At 41.3% G+C, this 16904-nt stretch overlaps 1 long non-coding RNA gene across 1 annotated transcript; it reads right to left on the bottom strand.

Annotated features, from left to right (window-relative positions):
- Positions 1-15326: 15326 nt before the first annotated feature.
- Positions 15327-16879, bottom strand: LOC134028518 (uncharacterized). The gene is made up of 4 exons (XR_009931539.1): positions 16746-16879; positions 16035-16122; positions 15777-15946; positions 15327-15553 (listed from the first exon to the last, which is right to left on the bottom strand). It is a non-coding gene; the product is annotated as an uncharacterized LOC134028518 (long non-coding RNA).
- Positions 16880-16904: the final 25 nt, after the last annotated feature.

The following is a 16904-nucleotide window of genomic DNA, read 5'->3' as shown; positions in this document are numbered from 1 at the left end:
TATCATGTGTCACACACGGGATGTCCCAAGATATCATGAGACAAAGGAATCACTTAATAAAGGCAAACGAATCAACAGTTATTGGCCAAAACATATTTTTGCATCCTGCGGCCACGCCCAGTGATCACATGACACCAAATTGTTTGGACATCCTCAGATGAGGGTTCCGAGTCATCATACCAAGTTTGGTGTTGATTTCTCAAGGATTGGCTGAGATATGACCCAACTTCCTGTTTGGTGTCTTTGCTGCCGATTTTGATTGGCTGTACCGGACAAACGGTTTTGAAAATCAAAAATCTTTGGATAACTTCTGTGAGGGTTGCTCTGACGATGATGTGTGCCAATTCTGGGGAAGATTAAAGAAAAATTGTAGGAGGAGTAGGCTTTCAAAGGTTTTCGATAAAACCGGAAATGGCGGAAAATCTATATAACCGGAAATTGACGTCATAGGGTGTGTTGAACTCGTCTTGACCCAGGGAATCCAATGGTACCTCATTTTTGAAAATCGGTCATACGGTTCAAAAGTTACGTGTGTAAACACAAGTCCAACTTTGACCCGTTGGTGGCGCTAGAGTGCTCCAATGGGAGACATGAAACTTGGTGAATATAAAGAGGGGACTGTGCTTAATGAGTGTGCCAAATTTCACAACTTTTTACCATACGGTTCTAGGGGCTGCCATAGACTCCAATGGCAGAAGAAGTGTAATAATAAATATAGCTGCAAGCAGCAATGAGGTGGCCAAGCAATCGAATGACCCATAAAACATGTTGTACATCCTCAGAAGAGGGTTACGAGTACACGCAACAAGTTTGGTGCGAATCCATCAAAGATTTGCTGAGATACGACCCAACTTCCTGTTTGCTGGCTTAACGGCACATTTTGATTGGCCGTACCGGGCAAACGGTTTTGAAAATCCAAAAAACATATGATGGCTTTTGTGAGGCTTGGTCTGAAGATGATCTCTGCCAAATTTGGTGAAGATTGGAAAACATTTGTAGGAGGAGTACAGAAAAAACGTTTTTTCAGTAATTCAAAATGGCGGCCGCATCAATTCGGCTGTTATCACAAGTTATCATGTGTCACACACGGGATGTCCCAAGATATCATGAGACAAAGGAATCACTTAATAAAGGCAAACGAATCAACAGTTATTGGCCAAAACACATTTTTGCATCCTGCGGCCACGCCCAGTGATCACATGACACCAAATTGTTTGGACATCCTCAGATGAGGGTTCCGAGTCATCATACCAAGTTTGGTGTTGATTTCTCAAGGATTGGCTGAGATATGACCCAACTTCCTGTTTGGTGTCTTTGCTGCCGATTTTGATTGGCTGTACCGGACAAACGGTTTTGAAAATCAAAAATCTTTGGATAACTTCTGTGAGGGCTGCTCTGACGATGATGTGTGCCAATTCTGGGGAAGATTAAAGAAAAATTGTAGGAGCAGTAGGCTTTCAAAGGTTTTCGATAAAACCGGAAATGGCGGAAAATCTATATAACCGGAAATTGACGTCATAGGGTGTGTTGAACTCGTCTTGACCCAGGGAATCCAATGGTACCTCATTTTTGAAAATCGGTCATACGGTTCAAAAGTTACGTGTGTAAACACAAGTCCAACTTTGACCCGTTGGTGGCGCTAGAGTGCTCCAATGGGAGACATGAAACTTGGTGAATGTAAAGAGGGGACTGTGCTTAATGAGTGTGCCAAATTTCACAACTTTTTACCATACGGTTCTAGGGGCTGCCATAGACTCCAATGGCAGAAGAAGTGTAATAATAAATATAGCTGCAAGCAGCAATGAGGTGGCCAAGCAATCGAATGACCCATAAAACATGTTGTACATCCTCAGAAGAGGGTTACGAGTACACGCAACAAGTTTGGTGCGAATCCATCAAAGATTTGCTGAGATACGACCCAACTTCCTGTTTGCTGGCTTAACGGCACATTTTGATTGGCCGTACCGGGCAAACGGTTTTGAAAATCCAAAAAACATATGATGGCTTTTGTGAGGCTTGGTCTGAAGATGATCTCTGCCAAATTTGGTGAAGATTGGAAAACATTTGTAGGAGGAGTACAGAAAAAACGTTTTTTCAGTAATTCAAAATGGCGGCCGCATCAATTCGGCTGTTATCACAAGTTATCATGTGTCACACACGGGATGTCCCAAGATATCATGAGACAAAGGAATCACTTAATAAAGGCAAACGAATCAACAGTTATTGGCCAAAACACATTTTTGCATCCTGCGGCCACGCCCAGTGATCACATGACACCAAATTGTTTGGACATCCTCAGATGAGGGTTCCGAGTCATCATACCAAGTTTGGTGTTGATTTCTCAAGGATTGGCTGAGATATGACCCAACTTCCTGTTTGGTGTCTTTGCTGCCGATTTTGATTGGCTGTACCGGACAAACGGTTTTGAAAATCAAAAATCTTTGGATAACTTCTGTGAGGGCTGCTCTGACGATGATGTGTGCCAATTCTGGGGAAGATTAAAGAAAAATTGTAGGAGCAGTAGGCTTTCAAAGGTTTTCGATAAAACCGGAAATGGCGGCAAATCTATATAACCGGAAATTGACGTCATAGGGTGTGTTGAACTCGTCTTGACCCAGGGAATCCAATGGTACCTCATTTTTGAAAATCGGTCATATGGTTCAAAAGTTACGTGTGTAAACACAAGTCCAACTTTGACCCGTTGGTGGCGCTAGAGTGCTCCAATGGGAGACATGAAACTTGGTGAATGTAAAGAGGGGACTGTGCTTAATGAGTGTGCCAAATTTCACAACTTTTTACCATACGGTTCTAGGGGCTGCCATAGACTCCAATGGCAGAAGAAGTGTAATAATAAATATAGCTGCAAGCAGCAATGAGGTGGCCAAGCAATCGAATGACCCATAAAACATGTTGTACATCCTCAGAAGAGGGTTACGAGTACACGCAACAAGTTTGGTGCGAATCCATCAAAGATTTGCTGAGATACGACCCAACTTCCTGTTTGCTGGCTTAACGGCACATTTTGATTGGCCGTACCGGGCAAACGGTTTTGAAAATCCAAAAAACATATGATGGCTTTTGTGAGGCTTGGTCTGAAGATGATCTCTGCCAAATTTGGTGAAGATTGGAAAACATTTGTAGGAGGAGTACAGAAAAAACGTTTTTTCAGTAATTCAAAATGGCGGCCGCATCAATTCGGCTGTTATCACAAGTTATCATGTGTCACACACGGGATGTCCCAAGATATCATGAGACAAAGGAATCACTTAATAAAGGCAAACGAATCAACAGTTATTGGCCAAAACACATTTTTGCATCCTGCGGCCACGCCCAGTGATCACATGACACCAAATTGTTTGGACATCCTCAGATGAGGGTTCCGAGTCATCATACCAAGTTTGGTGTTGATTTCTCAAGGATTGGCTGAGATATGACCCAACTTCCTGTTTGGTGTCTTTGCTGCCGATTTTGATTGGCTGTACCGGACAAACGGTTTTGAAAATCAAAAATCTTTGGATAACTTCTGTGAGGGCTGCTCTGACGATGATGTGTGCCAATTCTGGGGAAGATTAAAGAAAAATTGTAGGAGCAGTAGGCTTTCAAAGGTTTTCGATAAAACCGGAAATGGCGGAAAATCTATATAACCGGAAATTGACGTCATATGGTGTGTTGAACTCGTCTTGACCCAGGGAATCCAATGGTACCTCATTTTTGAAAATCGGTCATACGGTTCAAAAGTTACGTGTGTAAACACAAGTCCAACTTTGACCCGTTGGTGGCGCTAGAGTGCTCCAATGGGAGACATGAAACTTGGTGAATGTAAAGAGGGGACTGTGCTTAATGAGTGTGCCAAATTTCACAACTTTTTACCATACGGTTCTAGGGGCTGCCATAGACTCCAATGGCAGAAGAAGTGTAATAATAAATATAGCTGCAAGCAGCAATGAGGTGGCCAAGCAATCGAATGACCCATAAAACATGTTGTACATCCTCAGAAGAGGGTTACGAGTACACGCAACAAGTTTGGTGCGAATCCATCAAAGATTTGCTGAGATACGACCCAACTTCCTGTTTGCTGGCTTAACGGCACATTTTGATTGGCCGTACCGGGCAAACGGTTTTGAAAATCCAAAAAACATATGATGGCTTTTGTGAGGCTTGGTCTGAAGATGATCTCTGCCAAATTTGGTGAAGATTGGAAAACATTTGTAGGAGGAGTACAGAAAAAACGTTTTTTCAGTAATTCAAAATGGCGGCCGCATCAATTCGGCTGTTATCACAAGTTATCATGTGTCACACACGGGATGTCCCAAGATATCATGAGACAAAGGAATCACTTAATAAAGGCAAACGAATCAACAGTTATTGGCCAAAACACATTTTTGCATCCTGCGGCCACGCCCAGTGATCACATGACACCAAATTGTTTGGACATCCTCAGATGAGGGTTCCGAGTCATCATACCAAGTTTGGTGTTGATTTCTCAAGGATTGGCTGAGATATGACCCAACTTCCTGTTTGGTGTCTTTGCTGCCGATTTTGATTGGCTGTACCGGACAAACGGTTTTGAAAATCAAAAATCTTTGGATAACTTCTGTGAGGGTTGCTCTGACGATGATGTGTGCCAATTCTGGGGAAGATTAAAGAAAAATTGTAGGAGCAGTAGGCTTTCAAAGGTTTTCGATAAAACCGGAAATGGCGGCAAATCTATATAACCGGAAATTGACGTCATAGGGTGTGTTGAACTCGTCTTGACCCAGGGAATCCAATGGTACCTCATTTTTGAAAATCGGTCATACGGTTCAAAAGTTACGTGTGTAAACACAAGTCCAACTTTGACCCGTTGGTGGCGCTAGAGTGCTCCAATGGGAGACATGAAACTTGGTGAATATAAAGAGGGGACTGTGCTTAATGAGTGTGCCAAATTTCACAACTTTTTACCATACGGTTCTAGGGGCTGCCATAGACTCCAATGGCAGAAGAAGTGTAATAATAAATATAGCTGCAAGCAGCAATGAGGTGGCCAAGAAATCGAATGACCCATAAAACATGTTGTACATCCTCAGAAGAGGGTTACGAGTACACGCAACAAGTTTGGTGCGAATCCATCAAAGATTTGCTGAGATACGACCCAACTTCCTGTTTGCTGGCTTAACGGCACATTTTGATTGGCCGTACCGGGCAAACGGTTTTGAAAATCCAAAAAACATATGATGGCTTTTGTGAGGCTTGGTCTGAAGATGATCTCTGCCAAATTTGGTGAAGATTGGAAAACATTTGTAGGAGGAGTACAGAAAAAACGTTTTTTCAGTAATTCAAAATGGCGGCCGCATCAATTCGGCTGTTATCACAAGTTATCATGTGTCACACACGGGATGTCCCAAGATATCATGAGACAAAGGAATCACTTAATAAAGGCAAACGAATCAACAGTTATTGGCCAAAACACATTTTTGCATCGTGCGGCCACGCCCAGTGATCACATGACACCAAATTGTTTGGACATCCTCAGATGAGGGTTCCGAGTCATCATACCAAGTTTGGTGTTGATTTCTCAAGGATTGGCTGAGATATGACCCAACTTCCTGTTTGGTGTCTTTGCTGCCGATTTTGATTGGCTGTACCGGACAAACGGTTTTGAAAATCAAAAATCTTTGGATAACTTCTGTGAGGGTTGCTCTGACGATGATGTGTGCCAATTCTGGGGAAGATTAAAGAAAAATTGTAGGAGCAGTAGGCTTTCAAAGGTTTTCGATAAAACCGGAAATGGCGGAAAATCTATATAACCGGAAATTGACGTCATAGGGTGTGTTGAACTCGTCTTGACCCAGGGAATCCAATGGTACCTCATTTTTGAAAATCGGTCATACGGTTCAAAAGTTACGTGTGTAAACACAAGTCCAACTTTGACCCGTTGGTGGCGCTAGAGTGCTCCAATGGGAGACATGAAACTTGGTTAATATAAAGAGGGGACTGTGCTTAATGAGTGTGCCAAATTTCACAACTTTTTACCATACGGTTCTAGGGGCTGCCATAGACTCCAATGGCAGAAGAAGTGTAATAATAAATATAGCTGCAAGCAGCAATGAGGTGGCCAAGCAATCGAATGACCCATAAAACATGTTGTACATCCTCAGAAGAGGGTTACGAGTACACGCAAAAAGTTTGGTGCGAATCCATCAAAGATTTGCTGAGATACGACCCAACTTCCTGTTTGCTGGCTTAACGGCACATTTTGATTGGCCGTACCGGGCAAACGGTTTTGAAAATCCAAAAAACATATGATGGCTTTTGTGAGGCTTGGTCTGAAGATGATCTCTGCCAAATTTGGTGAAGATTGGAAAACATTTGTAGGAGGAGTACAGAAAAAACGTTTTTTCAGTAATTCAAAATGGCGGCCGCATCAATTCGGCTGTTATCACAAGTTATCATGTGTCACACACGGGATGTCCCAAGATATCATGAGACAAAGGAATCACTTAATAAAGGCAAACGAATCAACAGTTATTGGCCAAAACACATTTTTGCATCCTGCGGCTACGCCCAGTGATCACATGACACCAAATTAATTGGACATCCTCATACGACGGTTCCGAGTCATCATACCAAGTTTGGTGTTGATTTCTCAAGGATTGGCTGAGATATGACCAAACTTCCTGTTTGGTGTCTTTGCTGCCGATTTTGATTGGCTTTACCGGACAAACGGTTTTGAAAATCAAAAATCTTTGGATAACTTCTGTGAGGGTTGCTCTGACGATGATGTGTGCAAATTCTGGGGAAGATTAAAGAAAAATTGTAGGAGGAGTAGGCTTTCAAAGGTTTTTGCTAAAACCGGAAATGGCGGAAAATCTATATAACCGGAAATTGACGTCATAGGGTGTGTTGAACTCGTCTTGACCCAGGGAATCCAATGGTACCTCATTTTTGAAAATCGGTCATACGGTTCAAAAGTTACGTGTGTAAACACAAGTCCAACTTTGACCCGTTGGTGGCGCTAGAGTGCTCCAATGGGAGACATGAAACTTGGTGAATATAAAGAGGGGACTGTGCTTAATGAGTGTGCCAAATTTCACAACTTTTTACCATACGGTTCTAGGGGCTGCCATAGACTCCAATGGCAGAAGAAGTGTAATAATAAATATAGCTGCAGGCAGCAATGGCGGGTTCCTCCTCAGCATTGCAAACCATTACAAAATTGACATGACACAGACATGTATTTCATACATGTACACAACATTTCAAGACAATTGGATCAATGGCTGATTTGAAGTCATTTTTTGAAATTCTTCACAAATTGTCACTGTAGAGAAATATCCATGCTGCCGACATTATGGGTTCTTGAGACTTATTTGTTCCCCATTGGCAATAAGGCATGCGTACCAACTTTTAGACATGTTGGACTGACAGGGTTAAAATGCCACCCTTTTGAAAGTGACAACTTTGAAGCGTGTTGTGTCAGGCCACCTGTGCTCTGGTCAGGCCCATCATGCAGAGATCCATTCTTTAACCCTTGTGTTATCTTCGGGTCATTCTGACCCATCAGTCATTGTGACCCACCGTCGTATTGCGACAACTCTACCGCATACCAAAACAAAGTGAATCATTTTCTTTTAACCGTTGGGCTGTCTCAGACCCCCCACATTGCGATGGTTAAAAGAAAATTATTTTTATTTGTTTTTGTATTGGGTAAAATTGGGTAAACACAACGATGGTTCGTTATGAACCTTTGGGTCATGTGACCCGAAGGCAGCACAAGGGTTAAAAGCTTTGATTACAACAATAACTTTATGAAAGTGAGGATACACTTCACTAAAGGAAGTGTGTAGGTTATGTACTACTACTGCTTGCTCTGCCCACACACTTTCCCCATCCATGCGGTTTCCCTCTATCCCAGCGCAGGTCATGCCAAGGCATAAATGCGGCAGCCGTATGAGTATTAGAAGTAGCCCAAAAAACATACCATACACAGTCACACTGTTTTCAAAACTGAAACTGGTTACAAGACCATGGCTATTAGAACTCTACCTGAATTGAGCTCTCTCTAGAGTCTCAGTCAAACAACTGTCAAGAGTCATGTAGGGAACTGGACCAAGGTATAGCTAATGTCCAGCTGTTAGCAAGTGTACCTTGTGATGGTACAGCAGCTTAACAATACTTTGTCATGGTCAGACTCTCTGATCCCATTAAACTACACAACATGCACAATCAGGGTGACCAACAGTATTATCTTAAGTAAAAAACAATAACATTACACACATTTAAGTGAACGAACACAACAACTGAAATCCCTTGCACAGCTGTTGTAACCAAGCTATTTGCGTTTCCACAGCTATTTGCGTTTTTGGTGTGCACTGCATGCTGGGTACCCAAGGGCGCTGACGCTACAATATTTATTATCTAGCTGTCTTCCGGCTGTGTAATATGACGAGATGCTAGCGATGCAAACATGAAAGCTTGTCTCGGGGGGTCATGCATGTGATCTCACTACAAGCTTTTGATTACACGTGAGGACTGTTAGCAAAGTATTTCTATTCGTGTTTTGTTAGTGATTGAATGGTAATGTCAGCTAGCTAAAAACAATGTTAGTTAGCTTGGCTAAAATGGTTTTCATAGCAACAGATATCAACAAATCAGATCTATCTAACTTTATTCAGAAGGGGGGGGGGGGTGGGAACATATAAACTAGAGGTGAAATGGTAGGCATTGTTCTGCCTTGAAGCTGCGTGCGCATCCTCATTGTTTGTAACCACCAACCCATCTATATGTAAAGATAACATCCAAGCTAGCAATTTCGCCAAATTTGACTGCAGATTTTTTACACCATATGTACTTCGTTATGGTTTTTGAGTCAAACAACTTGCTAAATGATTAAATGTCTGTTAAATGTCAAATCCAACTTTAAATGTATAAAAGAGAGAATTAAACCTAGAGGTTGAAAAGGCTACGTTTGTCTAAACTGACATGCACAAACTCAGAGCACTGAGTTTCAACATCCATGTACACATTTTGTCTCTATTTTTTACTCTACTCTTTAACGCATGACTATGTTTAACTTAATGTCAGCACCTCTCTGTCATCAATTGTCTCTGGAGTGGGGGATGGGGGCTTCTTATCCAACAAATTACATCCCTGAACTTTTAAAACATATCAATGGCCTACTACAATTGTAAACATCCTTTGGCCTTCCCATGCTGGGAAGAAAACTAGTTTTTCTTTGATTAAACATTGACCTTGAATAAACGCTGCACCAAAAATGAACATTGTGTAATAAATGGCACCTTCGATTAAACGCCTCCCCCAAAAAATCAGAAAACGGTTATTTAATTGGTTAAAACACAGTATTTATTACACAAGTAATTTACAAGTGTAGCATACTATTATCCCATGAAACACTGGCAGGCACAAGTGTCTTTCTTGCTACAGATTTATTTGAAGCTTTTTCTCCAAATCCACCGTTAAAACTAAACTCACGCTGTAATGAGAAAATAAAGACCACATTAGCTTAATATGAACATGCAATGACATGCGCAGCATGTAAATAACATTCACCAAAGTCAAATACAGACACAAAACAACATACTTTGTTGGCTGCATGCTGTAGCCTACACAAGGGAATAGAGGTTTCCTTAGATTGCTAACAACCTCTATAACAACCTTAAACTTATCACTTAGAGTGAATGTGCATAAAGCTCCAGGACCTGACAACATCCCTGGCTGTGTTCTCAAGGCCTGTGCTCCTGAACTGGCAGAGGTGTTCACTGACATCTTTAACCTCTCCCTGTCGCAGTCTGTCGTCCCCAATAGGTTCAAGGGGGCCACCATCATCCCAGTCTCTAAGAAACCATCAGTGAGCTGTCTCAATGATTACCGCCCTGTTGCCCTGTTGTGATTAAATGCTTTGAGACTTTAGTCAAAGACCACATTACATCCTGCCTGTCACCTGCATTAGACCCACTCCAGTTTGCATATAGGCCGAACAGGTCTACAGATGATGTTGTAGCTTTGGCCTTGAACACTGCTCTCTTTCACTTGGATCAGAACAACATATACGTGCGGATGCTCTTCATCGACTTCAGCTCCGTTTTCAACACCATAGTACCATCCAGGCTCATCATAAAACTACAGGACCGAACATCAGTCCTTCCATGTGCAGCTGGACAGGACACAGGCAGTACGGCTAGGTAACATCACCCCACCAGTCTAACACTCAGCACTGGTGCCCCACAGAGTTGTGTGTTAAGCCCACTGTTGTACTCTCTGTTCACCTATGGTTGTGCAGCCACAAAAAGGTCCAACACTATCATTATGTTTGCTGATGACACCACCATTATCGGCTGCATCAAGAATGGTGATGAGTCTGCCTACAGAGCAGAGTTGGCAACAATGACATCCTGGTGTCAGCATAACAGCCTGTTGCTTAATGTAGCAAAAACCAAGGAGTTGATAGTGGACTACTGGCGGCTGCAGGGAGAACATGCACCCATTCACATCGCGGGCACAGCTGTGGAGAGTCAAAAGTTTCAGATTTTTTGGTATCAACATCAGTGAGGATCTGAGCTGGACACCATATTGGTGTGGTTACAAGGACAGCGAAACAGAGGCTCTTTTTTCAGCGGCGACTGTGGAAATTTGGCATGGACTGCACTATACTGACCAATTTTTACCGGTGCACCATTGAGAGCATACTGACTGGTGGCATTACAACATGGTTTGGCAACAGCACTGCCCAGGACAGGAAGACACTACAAAGAGTGGTCAAATCTGCACAGCGTATTACAAGGACTGCATTACCATCCATTCAGGACCTTTACAGCCAGCGGTGCAGGAGAAAGGCCAAGTGGATCATTTCTGACCCTAGTCATCCCTGCCACAGTCTTTTCTCCCTCCTGCCTTCTGGAAGGCGATACAAGAGTATAAGGTCCTGTACCAGCAGATACAGGGATAGTTTTCTCACACATGCCATCAGGATGCTGAACTGTCCTTGAAATATCTTTTTGCACTACAATTTTTCTTATTTTTTCTACCCTTTTTCTCCATTCTTTAGTATTAAATTTTTTTATTCTGCAAGTTGAACGGACATTGAGCACACAGAATTTCATTACTTATAAATGCTGTTTATGAGTATATGATAATAAACTTGAACTTGAAACTTTTATCAGAGCTTTAAATTGTCTGTGCTTCGCTTGCTGTTGTCGACTCTCTCACTCATGAGCGTCCCAAAAGGCCTTCAAAATAAAGTCACGTAATAATTCTGAATACAATTATATAATTCTAAATTAAGACATTGCTTGAAAAAAAATTATACATTATTATAATGCAATTGCGACAATTGCATTCAGGCCTATAGATAGTTATACATATTGTATACAATATGGCGAGGTAGCTGACTTAACCATTCCTGAATGTGCTTTTCATCAACACCAAGTTTGCGTGCTATAGATCTGTTGCTGGTGGTGAGTGCTTTCTGCACAGGTTTCTGTTTGAAAGCTGTAAGAATGTTACGGCATGCTGCGTCAGATTTGTACACAAAGTAGAGACACGCGCGGCATACATTTTACACTGGGCTTTTGTTTGACTTCCTTGTCTATTCTGTGTTTGTCTATGGCTGCACTGCAGCTACAATTCACTGAATCTCTCTTACCAATTAAACGTTGCCCTTGAATGAACGCCACCCTCGAATAAACGCTGCACCACTAACTGCTCTATTAAAAGGGTTCACTATGAAGCAAACCATTCTAACAAAATAATAACAACATTTACAATGATTTCAACAAGAAGTCTCTCTGACTTGACAACTCTCTAAACAAGCAACTTTCCAAAGCAAAAAGCCATCTCTGACCAGTGTGGTAATTTTATGTTGACAACTAAACCGCTGATTGGAAGTGCGCAGCTGATTGCCAATCACGAGATAGGGAGACTGATAGCCAACCGCCAACAAACGCTGACTAGACCATACCTGCATGCAGCGAATAGAAAGAAAGAAGGGAGAAAAGAAAAAACACACAACCACAACTATACAGACTGAATTAGGACATTTTAAACATGGGTCCGTAACAAAGACATTGTTAAAAATGCTCATTCACATTCATTTTTCTCAATTAATCTTATCACTTAAACACACTGGTTTAGCATTTTTTCCCACAAGGAAGTCTAACCTCAACAGTGGATCCTTGGTCCCTGGATCTCTTGCTGGAACATGGCATCTAAAAAACACATAGAAAAACCATCAAAAACTATGAAATGTAACATACCACACTACTGCTTAACAATTTCATAGTCTTACATTATCATAACTTCATACTCAACAGTTGTAGTATACAGACCTTTAAGAAAATATTGAAATGGTTAGGATTCTCAAAACACCAATCTCTGTACTTAAAAAAAATATTTAGACATCCATTATTTACCTTTATTCAATTTACACTGTCTACATTCAAATTTAAGTCTGTAAAATGTAAACAGAGAAACGGACTCGACTATAAATACAAATTAAGACCAATTGAGAACAATTTATCTTGCAAATGGTTTTTACTTTAAATTCATGTTTCACCAAAAGAATCATCACAGTTTAACACAAATAACCAAACCTTACTGTTAAAATACTGCCAAGCCACTGACTCACATTAGAAAATTAAAACAAATAAACATAGCCTAGAAGATGTACCTGTAGGTCAATTACATAATCAAGAGCATGGAGTAGGAATGGATGGATGACAAAATACCCCGCCGAGCCCAATCCATTAAATATTTCCTACCCATAAGTTAATTTCCTGAAATGCAATAATTCACCAACATTTTGACAATTTCATGCTCCAAACTTTGTGGGAACAGTTTGGAGATGGCCCCTTCCTGTTCTAACATGACTGTGCAACAGTGCACAAAGCAAGGCCCATAAACACATGGATGAGCGAGATTGGTGTGGACGAACTTGAGTGGCCTGCACACAGTCCTGACCTCAACCCAATACAACACCTTTGGGATGAATTAGAGCAGGGACTGCGAGCCAAACCTTCTTGTTCCACATCAATGTTGGACCTCACAAATGCACTTCTGGAAGAATGGTAAAACATTTCCATAAACCTCTTAAACCTTGTGGAAAGCCTTCCTAGACGAGTTGAAACTATTATAGCTACAAAGGGTGGTCCGACATCATATCCTATGGTTTAAGAATGAGATGTCACTCACGTTCATGAGCGTGTAAAGGCAACCGAGCGAATACTTTGGCAATTTAGTGTATAAAATTGATACAAATATAAAATGTTATCAAGAGATAGGAAATCGTGCAGCATGGTACAAAATGCCGATTACAAACGTATTGTAGGTCTATAGGCTTTCAATGGAACTCCTAAACGATCAAACCATGAACCCAAACAAAGCTAGCAAGCAAAACAACCATGGTACCATTGCTACTTGCTTATGCTAGGTAGCTCTAACTGTGCAGCAAACTAGGCTACCTAGCTACAGTTTCAAAAAGAATAACTTACAATGTGAAGACCGTCAGAAAAACTTGGAACGAACAAACAAAATTACATCAACAATGACATGTAGCTAAAGATAGAATAACCCAACCGTAGGTAGGTACAGTACATAAATTTGAAACGCCGTCCACAAAAGCAAAAACTAGCCTTAAGGGTTATAGCTTGCTCGGCATTTATCTGACCTTGTCTATTTGTTTGTGTATGGCCGCACTGCAACTACAATTCACTGAATCTGTCTTACTAATTAAACGTTGCCTTCGAATAAAAGCCGCACCACAAATGATCATTGTGTAATACACGCTGCAGTGTTTAATCGAAAGACACATTTGGAACTCACCTTACTAATTTAAATTACATCAACAATGACATGTAAAAATAGAACAACCCAACCGCATAGTCACGCACAGTATACAAATTTCAAACGCGTCTCACAGAAGCAAGTATAATGTTAAAGATTTTACGACTTGCTAGCCTGTAATACTGTCTGTACAAAGAGATATTCTTAGCTCAGCTAGCCTACAGTAGATAGATTAGCTGCTATCCTGTTTACGACAGTATAAAAGTCTTCAAGTTATCATACGAATACAAACGCTAAAATACATGTTTTGTACTGCCATTGTAGGATCTTATTACTCACTGTCAAATGTAACAATGAAAATCTCTGAGGGCTGCAGGAGTTCTCCAACGATAAAATAAAATGGTCGTCTTCTTGTGCGTGTACCAAGCTCGCGCGTGTGTCAAGGGGCTCTGGCCCCTTGTGTGTGAGAATGTGGAGCACGCGCGCACAGGAGCAAAGGGAGAGAGGATTTGGGGAAACAGCCCTAGAAATTAGCCAAGCATGCATGTTTCAAATATTCACTAAAAATCGAGTTTTCATGTTACAGTCAACTTTTTCTCAGATTTGTGTACTCAACATTCTCAAGAGTCTTCATATGAACTAGTGATTGAATCAGAGTATCAGTTTTTGGCCGGCGGATGTGTAAAGCATTATTTTAGCATTAGCAATAAATTCAATTTGCTTTATATCAATCATTTTTAGAGGTATGAAGTTGCCTTTGCACATGGTAACATGATGTAGTGTCTTCCACGTGACATACCAAGTTTGGTGTTGATATCTCAAAGATTTGCTGAGATTTGACCAAACGTCCTGTTTGGTTGCTTTGTTGCAGATTTTGATTGGCTCTACCGGACAAACGGTTTTGAAAATCAGAAATCCCTACGATAACTTTTGTGAGGCTCAGTCTGGATATCATCTATGGCAATTTTGAAGAAAATTCGACCAAAAATGTAGGAGGAGTAGGGAAAAAACGCGTTTCCTTAATCTTTATTGTACAGACAAATCCAATATGGTGGCCGTTATAGCTTCTTGAGGCTTTTTTATTCCTCATGAGAAATAAGGCATATGTAATGAATTTCAGAATTTTGGGACTTATGGCCTGCAAATGGCATCAATTTGAAAATTGACATATTGGGGCGTGGCCTGTAGCGCCACCTATTGTCTCACATGGCCCATGTTTGGTATGGTAGTTACTAATGGTCTGCAGTTTCAACATGCCAAATTTCACAACTTTTTACGGTACTGGTCTAGGGGCTGCCATTGACTCCCATGGGTAAAAAATAATAATACCACCAATAACAATAGGGTTCTCCTACCGGAGGAACCCTAACAATAGGGTTCTCCTACCGGAGGAACCCTAAAAAGGTAGAAACACTTGAGGTGGCTGCGCCGCTTCGCGGCTCGGCCACCAATTATAAGAAAAGGTAGAAACACTTGAGGTGGCTGCGCCGCTTCGCGGCTTGGCCACCAAATAAGTAAGAAACGGAATAGAACAAAGAAATTACTGCTCTGGCATTTTATTAACTAGCTTCTCAAATAGGCTGAGGAAACGTTCTGTTTTGGCTTCAGTCTCCTCGTGCCTCTTCTGCTCCGTTGCGGATTCCTGTTTGAGAAATTCCAGTATATGATTGGTCTTCGTGCGTTTCTTCCTGGGAGACAGTGTTGTGGGATCAGGAGCTGTGGGAGTGGTTGGAGGACCAGGACTGGAAGCAGAATCTTCTCTTGGTTCAATGATGTTCTGTACATAGAAAATGAATAACCAGATACCATACACAGTAACATCCTGTGCACACTGCAAGCATGCCACAGCAGTAAACCAGGGCCTGAAGGTCCATTCAGACTGAATGTTTTGGAGATCTACAGACATGACATGTACTTCAGGCCTTAGATATGTTGGTGCCATTGAAGTTTTGCACCGGTTAAATGTAAGTGATCAATTTTTGTGTATTTTCCTAAATTACCATCAGTAATGTTGTGACATCACTGCCTTCATTAAAAGATGCCACTAATACAGGGGGCTCTATGCATGGTCTGGCACCGAGAACTCATGCATATCCTCGTAGAAAGGCCAGTTGGCAGCTGTTTTCTCCCCGCTTTCGGTCCCTGAACCAGTCTTTGGAGTTTTCAGATCCTGCAATAGCAAACATATATGTGCGTGCACACACACACACACACACATATGGCGATAACATGCAGCATATATCTCACCAAATAATTACCTTATATTTCTTTTTTAATTTTTCCCATTTCTTTCCAACCTGCTGTACATTGACCTTTCCCTCCAGGCCCAGCTGTTTGATCAGTGTCCTGTCTCAGACAACAAACAATGATGTAGATTAGGCTCTGGTTACAGGAATTATCAGAGATATTCATGGTTCATTGGAAAACAACAACCGGGTCACCCACTCATATAGCTGCTTGGATGCATATTTCTTTTTAGTAAATTGCTCATTTTCTGTCCTGAACCTAATGAGTGCCCTGGGCTGGTCGGGAGTCCCTAACATTGTAACATTAGACACATGTCTGTTAGCTCGCAACCAAACTACTAACGTTAGTATCTTTCAACCGTTACATTTAAATGATTTTAGTTACACACCATTGTAATGGTAACATTTTGTCTAGCTCATATCCAGCTCCACTGTAGGCTACGTTTGCCAAAAACTCAAGGCAAACAGAGTTCCTATGCGAATTTGAACACACGTCAGGTTTTGGCAAACATATTTACTGTACCCACCTGTCATAATAAAATTGCGTTTTTTACATACTCGGCTACTCTCAGCAGCATACAGACGTTCATTTGTGAAATAGCGATTTTTTTTCTAACAATCGTATTCTACTCAACTGTAAGGAATATTATTTATCATAATGATCAGCTATTTTTTTTATTATTAAACTGGCTTTTTTTCAGTTATTTGCGAAGATATACTTACATTTGTAAACTTCTTTTTCTGCACTGGCAGCCATCTTTCTTCAAAATGTTTGGAGTCAGTCGGTTACCAAGGTGTTTGCAAGGCATCCTGGGAAATGTAATCTTTCCCTTCAGCCGTAGTCTGCCTCTGATCGCACTCCGTTTGAAGGGTTGAACAACA

Source organism: Osmerus eperlanus, chromosome 10, assembly GCF_963692335.1.
Source record: "Osmerus eperlanus chromosome 10, fOsmEpe2.1, whole genome shotgun sequence".
Taxonomy (NCBI): domain Eukaryota; kingdom Metazoa; phylum Chordata; class Actinopteri; order Osmeriformes; family Osmeridae; genus Osmerus; species Osmerus eperlanus.
The sequence above is the reverse complement of the archived record's forward strand: the minus strand, read 5'-3'. Positions and strand labels throughout refer to the sequence as shown.